The sequence below is a fragment of the Leptonychotes weddellii genome, chromosome 15 (genome assembly GCF_054177405.1).
Source record: "Leptonychotes weddellii isolate Sample4059 chromosome 15, ASM5417740v2, whole genome shotgun sequence".
Classification (NCBI taxonomy): Eukaryota; Metazoa; Chordata; class Mammalia; order Carnivora; family Phocidae; genus Leptonychotes; species Leptonychotes weddellii.
Window position 1 is genome coordinate 23,344,135 of NC_138383.1, and position 21,021 is coordinate 23,365,155.

The window sequence follows — 21,021 nt, forward strand, 5'->3', positions numbered from 1 at the left end:
TTAAAAAATAATAATAATAATACATTAAACTATTAAAAGAGAAAGAGAGAGCAGCCCAGGGGCACCTAGGTGGCTCAGTTGGTAAAGTATGTAACTCTTGATGGGGGACTTCTTGATGGGACGGTGAGTTCAAGCCCCAGGTTGAGTGTAGAGCTTACATTAATTAAAGAAAAAGAGAAAAAAGGCCTGAATTTCAGCTGACTCTGAAAGAAACAGTTTATCTGAGGAAGTGGGGTAAAGACATTCCAGACAGAGGTAACGGCACATGCAAAGGCAGGCATAAAGACCATGGCATGCACAGCAAAATACAATTTAGGGTTGAAATTTGAGTAGCTGATGTAAAGAATAAACCATTAGCCAAAGAGTAAGTTGAGAATCTCTCCTCTGATTCACAAATTGACTTTGTGGGCAAGTAAGATTCCATTCATCCATTCATCCATCCATCCATCTATCCATCCATCCATCCTCTCAAAACACAGCTTGAGTCCTTATTGTTCTAAGTATCCTAAGATGCCAGGAAGGTTACAAGACAGCCCTGGTTCCTATGTTCCATTGTTTGAAATTTAGCAAAAGAAAACAGGCATTAAACATAGGTGACTAACAAAAGATGAATTTCTGAAGATCTCACATAATTCAATAGTCACCTAATTTGAGGCTGATGCTGATAAGAGATGGCTGGTGTTTCTGTTACTACCCAAGTGACACCAATATGGGATGTAACAGCACAACCTTGGTTTACAATTCAGTCTCAGGCTTCTATATGGCATGATTCTTGGAAGACTTTCTACAATAAGGAGTTAACATTTCAAAATCCAAATATGAAATGAGACTTTTAAAAAATCACATAGTTTGGGGTGCCTGGGTGGCTCAGTCAGTTAAGCGTCTGCCTTCGGCTCAGGTCATGATCCCAGGGCTCCTTGCTCAGTGGGGAGCCTGTTTCTCTCTCTCTGCCTGCCACTCCCCCTGCTTCTGCTTTCTCTCTCCCTCTGTCAAATAAATAAATAAAATCTTAAGGAGAAAAAAAAAGGAAAGTGAGAGAGAATGGCCAGAGATGAGGCTGGAAAATCAAGGACCAAATCACACAGGGCCTTGCAGGATACTAGATCATATCAGGGATGCTGAACTTGACTCACACTCTGGAAAGCTCAGTCTGAAACCAAATGGGAAATGCAATGGAGGGGGCTGGGGAAGTCTGAGTGTGTAAAGGGAGACCAGAGGTCACCACAGTAGTCCAAATGACAGAGGATTATAAGCAGTGTCAGTGAGAATGGAGAGGAGGATGAATTCATCCTTTGTTGGAGGTAAAATACACAGAATTGGTGACTGAATGAATGTAAGGGAGAAGACAGAAGAAGGAAAAATCAGGAAAAAGGATAGATTTCTAGTTTAACCAATGGCGGATGGTGATAATTGCTTATCTGGGATAAACAAAGGGGGTAGGTATCTACAACAGCAAAATTATGGAAATAGCCCAAGTGTTCACTGATTGATGAATGGATAAAGAAGATGTGTTATATATATATATATATAATGGAAAATTAGCCATAAAAAAGAATGAATTCTTGCCATTTGCAACAAGATGGATGGAACTAGAGAATATAATGCTAAGTGAAATAAGTCAGAGAAAGACAAAGACCTTATGACTTCACTCATATGTGGATTTTAAGAAACAGAATAACGAGCAAAGGGAAAAAGAAAAGAGAGAGGCAAACCAAGAAACAGACTTGTAACTACAGAGAACGAACTGATGGTTACCAGAAGGGAGGTGGTTGGGGGTGATGTAGAGAACAAAGGCAAAAGAAATGTAGATGAAATTAAGTTTTCTGGGGCGCCTGGGTGGCTCAGTTGGTTAAGCCTCTGCCTTTGGCTCAGGTCATGACCCTGGAGCCCCAGGATCGAGCCCCACATCAGGGTCCTTGCTTGGCGGGGAGTCCATTTCTCCCTCTGCCCCTCACCCCACTCATGCTCTCTCTCTCTCTTTCACATAAATAAATAAAATCTTAAAAAGAAAAATAAGTTTTCTTATAACCTGTAGCCCTTTGACAAATACTTGAGGCAGACAAACTATGACATTCCTCCAGGAACTCCCAATCTTAACATCAATGCCTTGCTAGAGGCAAAAACAACCTTAGCTTGATAATAGCTAGGCCTCCAGGATCCTGTAAGTCTTCTTTGACATAGGAAAATCCTTTTGGAAACTTCCTTTTGTCTTCACCTCCCCCAATTCCTAAGTATATGATCAACTGCTCTTCACAATCCCAGTGCAGCATTGTTTGCCCACGAGTCCTATCCCCGTACTATAATAAAACCACCTTTCTCCACCGAAAATGTTTAAAGAATTCTTTCTTTGCTGAACCCCACTTCAAATCACATCAGGGGGATGGGTGAAATAGATGATGGGGATTAAGGAGTACACTTGTGATGAGTACCGGGTGATGTATGGAAGTGCTCAGTCCCTATATTGTACACCTGAAACTAATATAACACTGTATATTAACTAACTGGAATTTAAATAAAAACTTAAAAAAAAAGGAGGTAGCTATGGGTAATAGAATTTATTTTTAATATCAAGGGGAACTACCTGTGAGGTATGCACCTGCACACACAGGATATTTATTTCTAAATAAATTATCTCATTATTTGGGGTGTAACTGGCACAACCCAACTGCAGGTTAACAATGTGGATTAAAGTATTTAGAAAATGTATGAAAAGTATTATTTTTTCATACATTCCTTAAGGGCTTTGATATAAAACATTACAGGTAGCATGATCATAAAAAACTGGAGGAATAAAGAAAAGATTTGGAGGCACATATTAAAATAATAGCAAGGGGCGCCTAGGTAGCTTAGTTAAGCATCTGCCTTTCGCCTAGGTCATGATCCCAGAGTACAGGGATCTAGCCCTGCATCTGAGCCCTGCATCCGCCAGATGCCTGCTCAACGGGAAGTTTGCTTCTCCCTCTCCCACTCCCCCTGCTTGTGTTCCTGCTCTTGCTATCTCTCTTTCTGTCAAATCTTTAAAAAAATAAAAAAACAAAAGTTCCCAACCCAACTAAAATTCCTTTTATCACCAAAATTTGCATATAATGCATTATTTTTATGCAAAGGAAATAAGGCTTGACGCATTACCCTAGCCAGAAACATTTTGAAGGAGGGGGGAAAAAAGTATATGAAAGCTCATAAGAAGCCTATGGCCAATCATAAGTGATTAAATGTGCCTTAACTTCTTTTTAGTGGCAAACTTTATCAAGTTGGTCACCCTCCACTACATTTGGCAAATGCTGGGGGGGTTAGGGCAATATCAAAATCAAGGCAGTACTCCCAAAACCAATATTACACTATACGTTAACTAATTAGAATTTAAACAAAAACTTAAGGGGCGCCTGGGTGGCTCAGTTGGTTAAGCATCTGCCTTTGGCTCAGGTCATGTTCCCAGGTCCTGGGACTGAGCCCCTCATGAGACTCCCTGCTTAGCAGGGGGTCTGCTTCTCCCTCTCCCTCTCAGTCCCTCTACTTGTACTCTGTCAAATAAATAAGTAAAATCTTTTTTTTTTTTTTAAGATTTTATTTATTTATTTGAGAGAGAGAGAATGAGAGAGAGCACATGAGAGGGGGGAGGGTCAGAGGGAGAAGCAGACTCCCTGCTGAGCAGGGAGCCTGATGCGGGACTCGATCCAGGGACTCCAGGATCATGACCTGAGCCGAAGGCAGTCGCTTAATCAACTGAGCCACCCAGGCGCCCAATAAGTAAAATCTTTAAACAAAAACTTGAAACAATGACAACAACAACAAAAATCAAGGCAGGAGAGCAGCAGTTTTTCAAATTCCAAGAGCATTCAACCCCTGGAAAATTCTGGTTACTCCCCTTCTGCATAGCAGTTTGTCAAATCTCTCAGGAATGTTGCTGTAGGGCACACATCTCCCCCAACCCTCTGTGTCTTTGTCTTTATGTCTTCTCTCTTGCACATCTTTTTTTAAAAAGTGTTGGGTGGGAAGGGTAAGAGCCCATGCATGGGCTTTTTTAGCATGTATGATAAAAGATAAACCCCTCTTCATTAAATGCCCCTTTCCCCTCTCAATTACTAATCAGCCAACAACATTGACATAACTTCAGACAGTACTCTCCTGGGAGCAACTAGACACTGTTAAAAAAAAAAAAAAAGTCAGTAAACAATACAGACTTATGTCAGGATCTAAAAAGAATAAGCTTTGTGATGAAGCAAAATGGTTTCAAGTCCAGATGGCTTATAGGGGCTGTTTTGCCCCACTGTTCTGGAGAAAAACAAATGAATACTTTGAAAAGGCAAGCACCCGAAGTTTCAAAAAAAAAAAAAAGTCCCTAGAGACTGTTCCTAATTGGGAGTATAGATGCAAGAGCCAAAAAAAGAAAAGCCCTTTATTAGTAACTTTGACTACAGTAGTTGTCTAAAAAATAATACCACCAAATAAAAGGCTGACAACTTATTAATGCTAAGTATCCCCACATTTACTCTGCAGAGTGGGAGAAGGAAAATATTGCATTACATTAGGTAATTATTATCAAATTCCATTTGATAATAATTAGTTCCATTAAATGTAATTGTTTTTCAATGTAGTATCTTTAAGAAATGAGAAACCATATATTTTTTAAAGTTTTTAATTTATTTATTTAGCTAATCTCTATACCCACGGTGGGGCTCAAACTCACAAACCCAAGATCAAAAGTCGCATGCTCTTCCAACTGAGCCAGCCAGGAACCCCAAGAGGATACACCATATTAAACAATACCCAAAGGATATGATTTCCCCCTCCAATCCAAAATGTGGAAAATTTTCAAATACAAATGGTCCAGTTTCTTCAAAACTCATTAGCAAGGGGGAAAAAATGGAGAGCTGTTAGAGATTAAGAGAAATTTAAGAAACATTAACCAATGTAAATATGTGAACCATCTTATTTGATCCTGTTTAAGACAACCAACTAGGGGTGCCTGGCTGGCTCAGTCTCAGTAGGTAGAGCATGCAGCTCCTGATCTCGGGGAGGGGGGGGGGTCATGAGTTCAAGCCCCATACTGGGCATAGAACTTACTGGGGAAAAAAAAAAAAAAGGTGGGGCATACAAGTGGCCCAGTTGGATGCACTAGTAAAAGTGAGTAACATCCCTAATACATCCCCAGTGCCATCCCAGAGGAGCCAGGTGGCCCTCCTGTCTACCCACACAGAAGACAAGAAATTTGTTTTCTGAATAGACTCAGTAAGAGATTCTATTTTTTTTTTAAGATTTAATTAATTCATTTGAGAGAGAGAGCAGGCGTGTGAGCACAAGTGCAGAGGGGAGGGGCAGAGGGAGAAGGAGAAGACACCCCACAGAGCAGGAACCCCAAGTAGGGGCTCAATCCCAGGCCCGGAGATCATGACCTGAGCTGAAGGCAGATGCTTAACCATCTGAGCCACCCACCCAGGCACCCCTCAATAAGAGAGATTCTACACAAGGGAATACCCCTAACAAATAGGTGCTAAATGAAAAGAAAAGAATTAAGTGAAAATCTATATACCAAGAAGCAACACTGATAGCCCCCTTTCCATTCTGGCCCTCACCCAGATTCTCATAATGACTAGGCTTATCTACCACTCCACTCCCCATGACATTATCTTTCCTTGGCAAAACTCAAATGCCTCTGAGCAAAAAGACCATGGGATACTGAAATCTGGGTTCCCAATTGGCAATAAACTGCTTCCAGGCACACAAAGCTTCTGGCCCTCCTTTTTTTAGTGCCTCATGCTTAAAACATGAAGGGATAATTACTGGTTATCAGGCACGTGAAGCTCCAACCTGAAAGAGACCAAAACTACCAGGAAGAAAATGGGACTCTGAGGAAACAGACAAAACAGGAACAAATGAAAACTATAATTAATATAGTCAAAGACCAAAGAAAAGTCATTACATCCATGAAATCAGAACAGTATGCTATTTTTAGAAAGAGGTGGGGGTAGGGGAAGAGCAAGAAGAAGGAAGAGCTCCTGGAAATTACAAAAGTATGAACTGAATAATACAGCACTTATCCTATCTTTCTTGCACAAACTATACCTTAGGGTAATCAAACAGTTGATGAGGGAGAGGTTCTCTTTTATAAGAAAATTAGGTAAAAAATGCTGAAGGAATAACTAAGTTACAATAGCACCATTTCTCAATCCTTAATGAAATAATAGGGAATATCCAGTCACCATTCAGATTTTCCTGGCTGTGTCATAAATGTTCAAAGCCAGGATGCAAACAAAGTCCTATGTTGCTTTTGGATGATACATCTCTTAGGTCTAATTTAAAGTACAGATTCCCATGTTAGCTTCAGCAGCACATATACTAAAATTAGAACATACAGAGAAGATTAGCATGGCCTCAGCACAAGGATGACACACAAATTTGTGAAGCATTCCAAATTTTTATATTTACTGTACTGGAATTAAAATTTCTAAAAATAATTAAGTACAGGTTCCCCAGTCCTTTTCCCCCAATGGTCTGTTACAGCCGTTGATGATCATATAAGGGAATACTATAAAGCCATTGTAAAGAATAATTTAGATCTATCCAGACAGACACAGGTTGTTGCCAGTTATGAGTAAATGAAACTGAACAGGCAATTCACAGAAAAGGCAAGCAGATCATCAATAAATATAAGAAAATATACTCAACCACAGTAGTGATCTGAGAAAAACAAATTTAAAGGTTGTTTCACAAATATCAGATTAGAAACTAAAGCCAAAAAGTCTGAGAGTGTCAAGTGTGGGCAAGATACAGGGAGGGGCGCCTGGGTGGCTCAGTTGGTTAAGCATCTGACTTCAGTTCAGGCCATGATCTCAGGGTCCTGGGATTGAGCTCATGGGTCAGGCTCCTGCTCAGGGAAAAGTTTGCTTCTTCCTCTCCCTCTGCTACTGCCCCCTCTTCCCCCATCCCCGGGGCGGGGGGGAAGAGAGGGTAAGGCTCTTGCTCTCTAAAATAAATCTTTAAAAAAAAAAGTGAGGTTTCTCTAATAGGCAGGATTCTAGAAGTATTTCTATAATGCTCTGATTCTGTTTTGTTTATCACAAAGAGCATGTATTGCATCTATTAACAGGAAAAGTAAGTAAATAGAAACAAAAAAAACCTTTAGACAAAATAGCCAAACAAGTACAACACATGTGAATTTTACTCACACACACAAAAAGAATTACTCATTGCCCAAACTGTCATCCATAACTGTATAAATGTAATTGAACATGACCATTTATTCCACATGAGCTACACTATTCTTGCACCTGTATATTTCATATTCCTTTTAGCCCTTGTGATGGACTACCACAGCACACAGAGAACATTCATTTTCTACTGTCTTACCCCAAGAAACAAGAAAGAACCGAAACTCATTGGCCTATGACAGAGACTATCAAGCAGGAATTGATTACCATACTGATAAAACCAGAAACGGTATAGCACTCTAAAGTTTACCAGACCAGCCAAGTAATTCTTTACTGACTCACAGTTTTGTGCTTCTGTAGGTATGTGATCAATATTTTACATTTCTGAGTTAATTAATTTACACATCTTAAAATCTGACACTGTGACTTATTTCAACACTTGACTATTTTAAAAATATGTTTATATTACTAAGAAAATTCAGAAAATGTTATCCTGAAAAGAAGTCTATAGTATTGAAGAAAATCTAAAAATTATCTACAAAGAAAAAAACAGTGAGGGGCACCTGGGTGGCTCAGTAAATTAAACATCTGACTTAGGTCAGGTTATGATATCAGAGTCCTGGGACTGAACCCCACTGTTGGACTGCCCGCTCAGTGGGGAGTCTGATTCTCCCTCCCCTTCTCTCTCTGCCCCTCCCTCCATTCATGCTCTCTCTCTCTCTAGCTCTCTCTCAAATGAATAAATAAAATCTTAAAAAAAAAAAAAACCAACAACAGTGGATAATTTTTCTTTTCAGTTGTTTTCTGTCTTGTTTTTTAATGGTATTGGGAATTTTCAAACATGCATAATGGAGGAGAGAACAGTATAATAAACCCCTATATACCATCACCTAATTTCAACAATTATCAGCACATGGCACATCCTGTTTTGTCTATATTCTTCCTCTTTTCCCCCAACAAACCTCAGCATCATAAGATTTCACTACAAATACTTCAGTATGAATTAAAGATACATTTTATGGCTTTGATTGAAGATCATCAATGCTAGAACACAAGTGTAGACTTCTAAACTCTACTTTAGCCCATAAGGCCCAGTGAGTGAGCAGCTCCTCCATGATTCTCCTACCTCATCCCCTCCCTTTCCTCTACATTGGCTGACTCCTGATTTTAAATTGTTTCCTACCTCAGAGCCTCATTTCCTTTGTCTAGGACACTCTCCTTTGATGGTCTCTTCCTCATCCTTCATATCATAACTGAAATGTTATGTCCTCTGTGGCCTTCCCTAACCATCCTACCAAGGAGGGGATATGGTCATTATTTTAGCTTTTCACATATAGTTTTAATTTTAGGTGTACACATATGCCTTTTTTAAAAATTAATTTTATACTATTCAAACTTTAGTTATAAAATTAGACTTGTGTCTTATTTCCAGATGTTACACACACACACACACACACAGAGACCTAAAAATATATCTGAATAGCACTGGCTTATCTAAATAGTTACAGAAAAAGCACTTGAAAAAATTCAGCATCTCTTCACAATGAAAACACTCTACAAACAAGGAATAGAAAGGAACTCCCTCAAAAAGCATCTACAAAACCCCACAACTACCTCATATTTCATGGGTAAAGACTGAATGCTTTCCCCATAAGATCAGAAACAAGACAAAAATTTTACTCTTGCCAGTTCTATTCCATATTGTACCAGGAGGTTCTAATTAGGGTATTTAGGCAGGAAAATTAAATAAAAGGCATCCAGATTGTAGAAACAGAAGTAAAACTACCTCTATTTGCAGATGACATGATAATGTATATTTAAAAATCTATTAGAATAAATAAGTTCAGCAGGATACAAGATCAATATACAAAAAATTAAGTGTCTTTCTAGGGGCACCTGGGTGGCTCAGTCGTTGAATGTCTGCCTTCAGCTCAGGTCATGATCCCGGGGTCCTGGGATCGAGCCCTGCATCTGGCTCCCTGCTCAGTGGGAAGCCTGCTTCTCCGTCTCCCACTCTCCCTGCTTGTGTTCCCTCTCGCTGTGTCTCTCTCTGTCAAATAAATAAATAAAATCTTTAAAAAAAAAAAAAAAGTGTATTTCTAAACATTTGCAATGATCAGAAAATTAAGGGGCTCCTGCTTTGCTCAGTCAGTAGAGCATGCTACTCTTGATCTTGGGGTCATGAGTTCAAGCCCCACATTGGGGGTAGAGTTTACCTTAAGAATAATAATTAGGGGGAAAAAAGAATAATTAGGGGTACCTGGGTGGCTCAGTCGGTTAAGCATCCAACTCCTGATTTTGGCTCAGGTCATCATCTTGGGGCCCTGGGATTGAGCCCCATGTCAGGTTCCATGCTCCGAGGGGAGTCTGCTTCTCTCCTTCCTCTCCTCTGCCCCTCTCCTGGCTTGCACACCTGTGTACACATGCACTCTCTCTCTCTCAAATAAATAAATAAAATAAATCTTTTTTTTTTTAAAGAATAACTCGGGGTACCTGCTTGACTCAGTTGGTTAACTGTCTGCCTTGGGCTCAGGTGATGATCCTGGGGTCCTGGGATCAAGTCCCACGTCAGGCTCCCTGCTCAGCGTGGACTACGTTTCTGCCTCTCCCTCTGCCACTCCCCCCTGTTCATGGTCTCTCTCTCACATAAATAAAATCTTTTTAAAAAATAAAAAATTTAAAAATAAAAAAATAACTTTTTTTTTGCAGTAAAGGAAACAAATCCATTTACAAAAGCATCAAAAAGAACTAAATGCCTAAAAGTAAATTTAACAAAAGAAATGCAAAACTTTTACTGGCAACAACAAAACATTGTTGAAAAAAACTAAAAAACTAAATAAATGGAAAGCATCATGTTCATGGAACAGGACACCTAATATTGGTAAGATGGCAATACTCTCCAAACTGATCTACAAATTAAACAAAATCCCTATGGAAACCCAAGAGAGCTTCTTTGCAGAAATTGACAAACTGATCCTAAAAATCATATGGAAATTCTAGGGACCCAGAATGACCAAAATAATCTTAAAAAAAAGAGGAACAATAACAATAAAAAATTTTAAAAAAAAAGAAGAAGAAGAACAAAGTTGGAGGACATATTCCTCAAATTCAAAACTTATTACAAAACAACAGTAATCACAACAGGGTAGTAGTGGCTTAGGATAGATATACAGATCAAAAGAATACAACTGAGAGTCCAGAAAGAAACCCTCAGATTTACAGTCAATTAAATTTCAACGAGGGTATCAAGGTAATTCACTGGGAAAAGAATGGTCTCATCAGCAAATGCTACTGGAACAACTGGATATCCACATGCAAAGGAATTAATTTGGACTCCATATGTTAAAAACAACTCAAAATGGGTCAAACACCTAAATCTAAGACCTAAAACTATAACACTCTGAGAAGAAATCGTAGGTGTAAAATTCTTACAACATCGATCTAGGCAATGGTTTCTTCTATATACACAAAGAGCACAGGCAATAAAAGAAACAAATAGATAAAACTGGACTTCAACAAAATTAAAAACTTTTGTGTTTCAAAGGACATTATCAAGAAAGTAAAAGGGGGGGGGCGCCTGGGTGGCTCAGTCGTTAAGCCTCTCTGCCTTCAGTTCGGGTCATGGTCACGGGGTCCTGGGATCAAGCCCTGCATCAGGCTCCCTGCTCAGTGGGAAGCCTGCTTCTCCCTCTCTCACTCCCCCTGCTTGTGTTCCCTCTCTCACTGTGTCTCTCTCTGTCAAATAAATAAAATCTTAAAAAAAAAAAAAAAAAAAAAGGTGGGGGGACTTGGCTGAGTCAGTCGGTAGAGCATGTGTCTCTTGATTTTGGGGTCATGAGTTCAAGCCCCACATTGGGTGTAGAAACTACTTAAAAAAAAAAAAAAAGAACATCAAAAAAAAAAAAGAAAGTAAAAAGACAACACACAGAATGGGAGAACATATTAGCAAGTCATGTATCTGATAAGAGACTTGTATATACATATACAAGGGCAATACTTAAGGGTAAAAGAACTAAATGCCTAGAGTAAATTTAACAAAAGAAATGCAAAACTTTTAGGGGCGCCTGGGTGGCTCATTCGTTAAGCGTCTGCCTTCGGCTCAGGTCATGGTCCCAGGGTCCTGGGATCGAGCCCCGCATCGGGCTCCCTGCTCGGCAGGAAGCCTGCTTCTCCCTCTCCCACTCCCCCTGCTTGTGTTCCTCCTCTCGCTGTATCTCTCTCTGTCAAATAAATAAAATCTTTAAAAAAAAAAAAAAAAAGCAAAACTTTTACTCTGACAACAATAAAACATTGTTATACTAAATAAATGGAAAGCATCATGTTCATGGATCAGGAGACCTACAAGGGAGTATACAAGGGGAGCCACCCAGGAGGCCCTACGCTATGTATATTTTACCACAATAAAAATTTTAAGGAATGGGGCGCCTGGGTGGCTCAGTGGTTAAGCATCTGCCTTCGGCTCAGGTCATGATTCCTGGGTCCTGGGATCGAGCCCCACATCGGGCTCCCTGCTTGGCAGGAAGCCTGCTTCTCCCTCTCCCACTCCCTCTGCTTGTGTTCCCTCTCTTGCTGTGTCTCTCTCTGTCAAATAAATAAATAAAATCTTTAAAAAAAAATTTTTTTTAAGGAAAAAAATATGTTGACAACTAAATAAAGTGTAATTTTCACAGGAATAAAAAATCAAGTTACCTGAATTAAAATAAATGCAGTCTGTTAGGGGAATGAAAATGTTCAAGGTCAACAATATTAATACTACCAGTTGACAGTATCACTAAGAAATGAAGTAGTCTTCATAACCATATTTTTAAGAAAATCTGAAGAACCAAAACATTTTTATCACGTTTTAATTCAAAATGTTTCTAGAATTTCATACACACCTACCTGCTTAAAAGAGAGCATAACAAATAACATGTAACCTCATGTTGGGAAGAAGCATCATTATGAATCACCGTGAAGCACAATTATAAGCCATACTGTATTACAGTATGTGATGCCTTCAAGAAATTTGAAAATACTGTCCCTTACTTTCTGACACCTGATTATCTATTAAACCTCAATTCCTGCCACTCCCCTATGTGGCAGAAGTACTAGTACATTATCAAAGAACATATGGAAAATTAATATTTACTACTTAAATATAGGAAAAATAAATGTCATGTTTTTGTAGTCTTCTGAATAGTCACACACTATCAAACCCTTCATACTTTGGATTTGTGACATATAACCCAGTTAAATGCCACCCTGTCTCTATGAACTTATTCCTATATATAGCATCTTGTATATACAATACTTGTTTAAAATACTTACATAAAGGGGCGCCTGAGTGGCTCAGCCATTAAGCGTCAGCCTTCGACTCAGGTCATGATCCCAGGGTCCTGGGATGGAGCCCCACGTCCAGCTCCCTGCTCAGCAGGAAGCCTGCTTCTCCCTCTCACATACTCCCTGCTTGTGTTCCCTCTCTCACTATCTCTTTCTCTCTGTCAAATAAATAAAATCTTAAAAAAAAATAAAATAAAATAAAATACTTACATAAAGCTGCCCTAGTTATTTACATTAGCCTCCCCCCACTAGACTATGAGCTCCTCAAGAGCAATACCCTGGGGGCGCCTGGGTGGCTCAGTCGGTTAAGCGACTGCCTTCGGCTCGGGTCATGATCCTGGAGTCCCGGGATCGAGTCCCGCATCGGGCTCCCTGCTCGGCGGCGAGTCTGCTTCTCCCTCTGACCCTCCTCCCTCTCATGCTCTCTGTCTCTCATTGTCTCTCTCGCAAATAAATAAAGTCTTAAAAAAAAAAAAAAAAATTAAAAAAAAAAAAAGAGCAATACCCTGGACTATTCATTCTTGTACCTCTGGTCCGGGCACAGAGTGCTTAATTAACATCTGTTTTATAAATAAATAAATGAGATGGATAGATAGGTAGATATCAGAAATACAGGTAACATTTAGTACTTATTAGCCAAATGCCTGGGGCTTTGAAAAGCTCATTTTTCTTGTATAATCCTCACAACAACCTTACTAAGGTTGTTACTATTATTATCTCTACTTATAATTAAGAAATTGAGGTTTCGGGGCGCCTGGGTGGCTCACTCAGTTGGGCATCTGCCTTCGGCTCAGGTCATGATCCCAGGGTCCTGGGATCAAGCCCCCGCATTGGGCTCCCTGCTCCGCGGGAAACCTCCTTCTCCTTCTCCTCCTCTCCCTATTTGTGCTCGCACTCTCTCTCTGTCAAATAAACAAAACCTTCAAAAAGAAAAAAAAGAAATTGAAGTTTGGCATTAAGAAACCTGTCCATGATTTCAAAGCTAGGAAGTAATAGAGCCAGGACTTGAACTAAGGCAATCTGACCCTATTGCCCTTGCCCTTTGACACTGCACTGCCCTTAGCCACTTTTTATAATTTTCAGTATCCTGCTTCAGAGATACCTGCCATTTGTTATATATAAGTACTTATCTCTAATAGATACTCTCTTAATTTGTTGTTTATAACCTGTTGAGGGCTAAGAAACTATTTTACTTAAAATACGGATACTTGGGGCATCTAGGTGGCTGAGTCGGTTAAGTGTATTCAGCTCAGGTTATGATCCCTGGGATGGAGCCCTGCACTGGGCTGCCTGCTCAGCGGGGAGTCTGCTTCTCCCTCTCCCAATCCCCCTGCTTGTGCTTTCCCTGTCAAATAAATGAACAGAATCTTAAAAATAAAACAAAAACACACTTTCAAGTAAAAAATAAAAAATAAAAATAAATAAAATTAAATAAAATAAAGGATACTGGGGCACCTGAGTGGCTCAGTCATTTAAGCATCTGCCTTCAGCTCAGGTCATGATCCCAGCATCCTGGGTCGAGCCCCGCATCAGTGCTTCTCCCTCTCCCTCTGCCTGCCGCTCCCCCTGTTTGTGCTCTCTCTGTGTGTCAAATAAATAAAATCTTTCATAAATAAATAAATACATATATAAATAAGGATACTGGGTGGCTCAGTCGGTTAGTTGGTTAGCCATCAGACTTTTTTTTTTAAGATTTTATTTATGTATTTGACAGAGACAGTGAGAGAGGGAACACAAGCAGGGGGAGTGGGAGAGAGAGAAGCAGGCTTCCCACAGAGCAGGGAGCCGATGCAGGGCTCCATCCCAGGACCCGGGGATCATGCATGACCCGAACTGAAGGCAGACGCTCAATGCTCGATCTCTTAACCAACGGAGCCACCCAGGCACCCCAGCATCTGACTCTTGGTTTCACCTCAGGTCATGATCTCAGGGTCCTGAGATCTAGCCTCACATCAGGCTCCATGCTGGGCACAGAGCCCCCTTTGGGATGCTCTCTCTCCCTCTCCCCCTGCTCCTCACAGGCACACATTCTCTTAAATTAGAATAGAATAGAATAGAACAGAACAGAATAGAATAGCATAAGGATACTATGAATAAGTGCTTTGCCTTTAAATGTTTATTCAGTAGGCCAAGATCATGAACTTTACTACACAAAATTTGAGACATTCATTTTACCTCTTCAGAAATCTTTGCTCGCTTCCTGGCCCTCAGCTAGCTTAGAGGTAGTTAACACTGAGTAAATTACTGGATGAATTCCTATCCCAGCACAAAAATATTCTTTAAAGAGTTAAAACTAACAGAGCCACAAATAAGTGGGTAATCTCTGTTAAATGTTTCCCAAATCACATCAAACAAGTTCAAGTAGACTATTTTCATAGTAGAACCACAGACAAACAATAGCCTTTTTAAAAAGTTACCCTTCTGGTTTTACAAAAGCCTGTTATATTTGATTCCACACTTCTGTGCAACCTGTTTAACTTTTCAAAAGGTATTTGTTTTTGAATAGGTAGCAGTAACAAAAAATGAGGCTAGGGCAACAGGTAACTGAAAGAAAATTCAAACTAAAGATCTGATAATAGAAATTAGAAATTTTATTATATCATAATAAACTAGTGGAGGCTTTTAACCAATATATGTTTTAATGCCCAAGAAATAAAATATTCCCTGTTCTTCAGAATGAAACATTCTTCAAAAATAAATGTTGTTAGGGCACCTGGGTGGCTCAGTCGGTTAAGCGACTGCTTTGGTCGCTCATTCTCTCTCTCTCAAATAAATAAATAAATAAAATCTTAGGGGAAAAATGTCTATCAAAAGATCATAAGCAAATAGTTAAAATTAAGTTTGGGCACTTAACCCTCATTTGTGTGGAAATTTTATTCAAACGTATTTTTCAAGCAGCAACTCAAATCTAAAATTAATTAAAATACAAAAAGGAAGCCACATTAAGTTTAAAATTATTAGAGTATCATGACTTTTAAAAATCACCTAGACTCCCTCCAAAAACAAACAAAACAAAAAAGATATAAACAAAAAATAATAAATTTTGAAAAATGAAAAAGGATCACCTAGCCCAACCTTTGGAAATACAGAAGTAATGCCTATGATCTTTTTTTTTTTTTTAAAGATTTTATTTATTTATTTGACAGAGAGAGACACAGCAAGAGAGGGAACACAAGCAGGGGGAGTGGGAGAGGGAGAAGCAGGCTTCCCGCGGAGCAGGGAGCCTGATGTGGGGCTCAATCCCAGGACCCTGGGATCATGACCTGAGCCGAAGGCAGATGCTTAACGACTGAGCCACCCAGGTGCCCCAGTAACGCCTATGATCTTAATATTTCAATTTAAATGTAAAAGTAGTTCTAGAATATCTACTACGTATAGGACAATGTAGGTAAAGCATCTGCAATAACTATCCCCAGAAGTCTTTTTTTTTTAATACAAAAGTCAAAGGACTTATTGAAGAATTTTTTGGAAGTTTTAGCATAACTTGGCACCAATGGTAAGGACAAATAACTTGAATGCACAAAAGAGAACTTTAAATAGTTAGGCTTAGCAATTTGACCTTTAGCATATTCATCCATCCCTCCAACCAACTAACAAGTATCTATTAAATCCTACTGCCTCCTAGTAGTTAATGGGGAAATTAAAGCCATAGGTTGGTTTGCTAAAACACTGGAAGTGCTATGAGAGGGGAGGGAAGAGCATGCTGTGGGACGATATAAGATGGGCACAATCCATATCTGGGTGTTCATAAAAGGCATTTCAGAATTAAAACCTGAAAGATGAATACTGTTAGCCAGGCAACAGAAGAGAAACAGAGTGCCAAGCAAAGGTAGGCAGCTTTTAAGAAGGCCTGGAGAGGGTGCCTGGGTGGCTCAGATGGTTAAGCATCTGCCTTCGGCTCAGGTCATGATCCTGGGGTCCTGGGATCGAGTGCCGCATCAGGCTCCCTGCTCAGCGGGGAGCCTGCTTCTCCCTCTCCCACTCCCCCTGCTTGTGCTTTCTCTCTGTCAAATAAATAAAATCTTTAAAAAAAATTTTTTTTAATAAAAAGAAATAAAATAAATTAGAAAAAAAAAGAAGGCCTGGAGAGAAAGAATACTATTTGCAAAACAAACTCCAAGTGTTCAGTAAGATGGCTCAAAAAGGAAAAGATGAAGCTGGTAAGATAAGGAGCAGCCAGATCACAATGTCTTGTATCTTAGGAACTTTAGACATTTCAAAAATATAAAGAAATATTTAAAAGTTGGAAACAAAAGAAGGTAGCAAAGGGGATAAAGAAGAGAGAACAGTTGGGGCACCTGGGTGGTTCAGTATGTTAAGCATCAGCCTTTGGCTCAGATCACATTATACCACAATCCCAGGATCGAGCACCACATGGGGCTCCTTGCTCATCGGGGAGTCTGTTTCTCCCTCTGACCCTCACCCGGCTCGTGTTCAATCTCTCTCATACACAAATAAATAAATAAAATCTTTAAAAAAAAGAAGAAGAAGAAGAAGAGAGAAGAGTTAAGGATGATGATGAGCTATCTGGCCAGGCAGACAGCGGTATCCCTTACAAAGACAGGGAACAGAGGAGCAGCAAGCTTGGGAGAGAAGTTCAGGTTTGGACATGTCAGGAGATAGTCATGTCCAAGAAACAACAGTAATGTGGATCTGAAACTCCAGAGAGAGATCTAGCCTTAAAGTTCTTAACAGGCTGTCAGCTTCATGAGAGAAGAAACGTGTGTTTTGCTCACCATTGTGTCCCCAAGGAACACAATACCAGGCACACAGTTGGCACTATATAAATATCCATGAAATGAATGAGATATACATTTTGGAACAGTCAACAAATGGTAATTGAACCCACAGGAATGAATAATACCATTTAGGCAGTGTGCAAATGAGACTAGAGGGGACCTCAGAAAGAACTCCAGGGAACACCAAAGTTAACAACATAAGAGGAATCCGGAGTGGTCAAAAAAGGGAAAAACTGGGGTGCCCGGATGGCTCAGTTGGTGGAGCATGCAGCTCTTACTCTTACTCATGAGTTTGAGCCCCACGTTGGGCACAGATTCTACTTAAAGAGAGAGAGGGGGAAAGAAAGAAAAGAAAGAAAGAGAGAGAGAGAGAAAGAAAGAGAAAGAGAGAGAGAGAAAGAAAAAGAAAGAAAGAAAGAGAAAGAGAAAGAGAGAGAAAGAAAGAAAGAAAGAGAAAGAGAGAGAGAAAGAAAGAGAGAAAGAGAGAAGGAAAGAGAGAGAGAGAGAAAGAAAGAAAGTAAAGAGGGGCACCTGGGTGCCTCAGTCAGTTCAGCAGCCAACTCTTGAGTTCAGCTCAGGTCGTGATCTCGGGGTCCTGGGATTGAGCATGGAGTGGGGCTCCACACTCAGCAGGGAGTTTACTTGAGATTCTCTCTCCCTCCTTCTTGGTTTTGGCTCAGGTCATGATCTCAGGGTCATGATATCGAGCCCCACGCAGGGCTCTCCACTCAGCACACACTCAGCTTGGGGTTCTTTCCCTCTTCCTCTCTATCCCATCCTGCATGCTCTTGTTCACGTGCGTGTGCGTGCTCTCTCTCTCTCTCTCTCCCTCTCTCTCTCTCAAATAAATGAATAAATAATTCCCTGAGTGGCATCTGTCACAATCTATGATTATAGTATCTGGCTTGTTTATTCTTTATTACAACATAAACTCAAAAAAAGCACAGGCTACCTTCCTTGTCTGTTTTGTTTGTAGTTATTATTCCCCGAGCCTACAACTCGGTGTTTTTGTTTTGTTTACTGTTAATATGCACATATATAACATGTATATATATTTATATGTATTTGCTTATACACCTTATACAAAAGAAGCATTGAAAAGGAACCAGGGGCCCCTGGCCGGCTCAGCTATTAAGTGTCCGCCTTCGGCTCAGGTCATAATCCCAGGGTCCTGGGATCAAGCCCCACATTGGGCTCCCTGCTCCATGGGAAGCCTGCTTCTCCCTCTCCCTCTCCCCCTGCTTGTGTTCCCTCTCTCTCTGTGTATCTCTGTCAAATAAATAAATAAAATCTTTTAAATAAATAATAAATATCACTGGCTACAATTTCAAAATGTATAGAATTACACACATATTTTTTTAAGATTTTTAGTTATTTAGGGCGCCTGGGTGGCTCAGTTGGTTAAGCGACTGCCTTCGGCTCAGGTCATGATCCTGGAGTCCCGGGATCGAGTCCCGCATCAGGCTCCCTGCTCGGCAGGGAGCCTGCTTCTCCCTCTGACCCTCCCCCCTCTCATGTGCTCTCTGTCTCTCTCATTCTCTCTGTCTCAAATAAATAAATAAAATCTAAAAAAAAAAAACACAAAAAAAGATTTTTAGTTATTTATTTTAGAGAGATAGAGAGAGTGAGGGAGGAGAGAGACAGAGGGAGAGGAAGAGAGAGAATCTCAAGCAGACTCCATGCTGAGCATGGAGCCCTCCCTGGGGCTTGATTTCATGACCCTGAGATCATTACCTGAGCTGAAATCGAGAGTTGCTGATTAACTGAGCCACCAGCCGCCCAACACACATGTATTTTTAAATATCAGTTTTTTGAATACACATTACATATGTATATATTTTTTTAAGATTTTATTTTTTGACAGAGGGTGAAACAGTGACAGAGGGAACACAAGCAAGGGGGAGTGGGAGAGGGAAAAGCAGGCTTCCCGCTGAGCAGGGAGCCCAATGCGGGGCTCGATCCCAGGACCCCGTGACCATGACCCGAACTGAAGGCAGATGTTTAATGACTGAGCCACCCAGGCGCCCCACACATTACATATATTATTAAACTGGGTCTATGTTGATATATTTTATCTCAATCTAATAGTAATTTATTTAGGTAAGAGTTGTATTCATTATGCGTGCTGAGTACAGCAAAAAAGTATTTTTAAAATAACTCAGCCATTAACACAGTCAACAGAACAGAACACATATTTGGCTAAATTCTAATACTAGCTCTCCTGGGAATCAAAGGTTCCATATGATTTAGGTATGCAGTGTGTAGTAAAAGGTAAGGTAAGGAGTCCAAGAAACAGGAACCAGACTCAGGCACAAAATTCTTGGATCAATGAGCTACGGCACATACTACAGTAATATAGTGCGTGGTTCTTAGTCTCCTAATCCATCCTCTGATTAGAGGTACCTACCTGATCCAGCTAGGTACCTCACCATTTTTATATTCTCTTTTGTGATTTTAAAGCTTTTGTTTTGTTTTTTCAGTAATATCTACACCCAACGTGGGGCTCGAACTCACAACCGCCAGATCAAAAGTCACGTGCTCTTCTGAGTCAGCCAGGCACCCCCTCTTTTGTGATCTTAACCAAGTAAAAAAGTGAATGTCATAGTAGGCAGGACACATAATGGCATTTTACTTACATACTTACATTCAGAAATCTCTGAAGGTAAAGAAAGGATAAGATCTGTCTTAAGAGCTAATCAATGGTTAACTGATTGCCATTTCAAAAGGAAACAACCCCATCACCCCCACCACATACACACACACCCCCAGAGAACAAATAGATTGTTCATTTCAGAAAGGGTCTCGAAGTAGGGACTGACCAGGAGGGGCAGTATGAAGCTTAGTCAAATGGTTCACCAAGAAAAAAAACATTTTTTTAAGTAAACTCTGTGCCGAAAATGGGGCTTGAACTCACAACTCTGAGATCAAGAGCCACATGTTCTTTTTTTTTCTTTTTAAGATTTTATTTATTTATTTGACAGAGACACAGCGAGAGCAGGAACACAAGCAGGGGGAGTGGGAGAGGGAGAAGCAGGCTTCCCGCGGAGCAGGGAGCCCGATGTAGGGCTCCATCCCAGGACACCGGAATCATGACCTGAGCTGAAGGCAGATGCTTTAACGACTGAGCCACCCAGGTGCCCCAGAGAGCCACATGTTCTAACGAATGAGCCAGCCATGTGCCCCAACAACGGTATTTTTTAAATGTGAAAATATGTATTTTTATGTGTATAAAAAGTATGTTTTAAATAGATCAGTTTTATGTACATAATAATTTAGATAATAGAGAGATCAATGAAACAATAAATGTTTTTTGAGCATTCTAAAACAGGTTTCAGGAGTGCTGGGCTGACTCAGTCAGAAGAGCATGTAATTAGATTTCAGGGTCCTGAGTTTGAGCCCCACCTTAGGTACAGAGATTACTTAAATAAATCTTAAAAAAAAATAAAAATAAAACAGGTTTGAATTAAGATGTTACCATAACGTTCCAAAAACCTGCTGACCCTTACTTACTCTAACTGAACCAATAGAGAAATTAAGTCAGCACCTGAGTCAATTCTTGGACCAAAAATCTTTAGCTCACTGAAGATACCACAAGATACTGGTTTCAAAAACCACTGAACAGGTACCACAGAGGGACTTCCCTTTTAAAAGGAGTTGAAAACTGGGGAACCTGGGTGGCTCAGTCGTTAAGCGTCTGCCTTCGGCTCAGGTCATGGTCCCAGGGTCCTGGGATCGAGCCCCGCATCGGGCTCCCTGCTCGGCGGGAAGCCTGCTTCTCCCTCTCCCACTCCCCCTGCTTGTGTTCCCTCTCTCGC

The 21,021-nt window shown here is 40.3% G+C and overlaps 1 protein-coding gene and 1 non-coding gene across 3 annotated transcripts in view; one reads left to right on the top strand and one right to left on the bottom strand.

Moving 5' to 3' along the window:
- Positions 1-21,021, bottom strand: part of SPAG9 (sperm associated antigen 9) — a 137,778-nt gene that overhangs the window by 110,752 nt on the left and 6,005 nt on the right. The gene's annotated exons all lie outside the window — the stretch shown is intronic.
- Positions 6,313-6,418, top strand: LOC115942960 (U6 spliceosomal RNA). Its single transcript, XR_004077546.1, has one exon. It is a non-coding gene; the product is annotated as a U6 spliceosomal RNA (small nuclear RNA).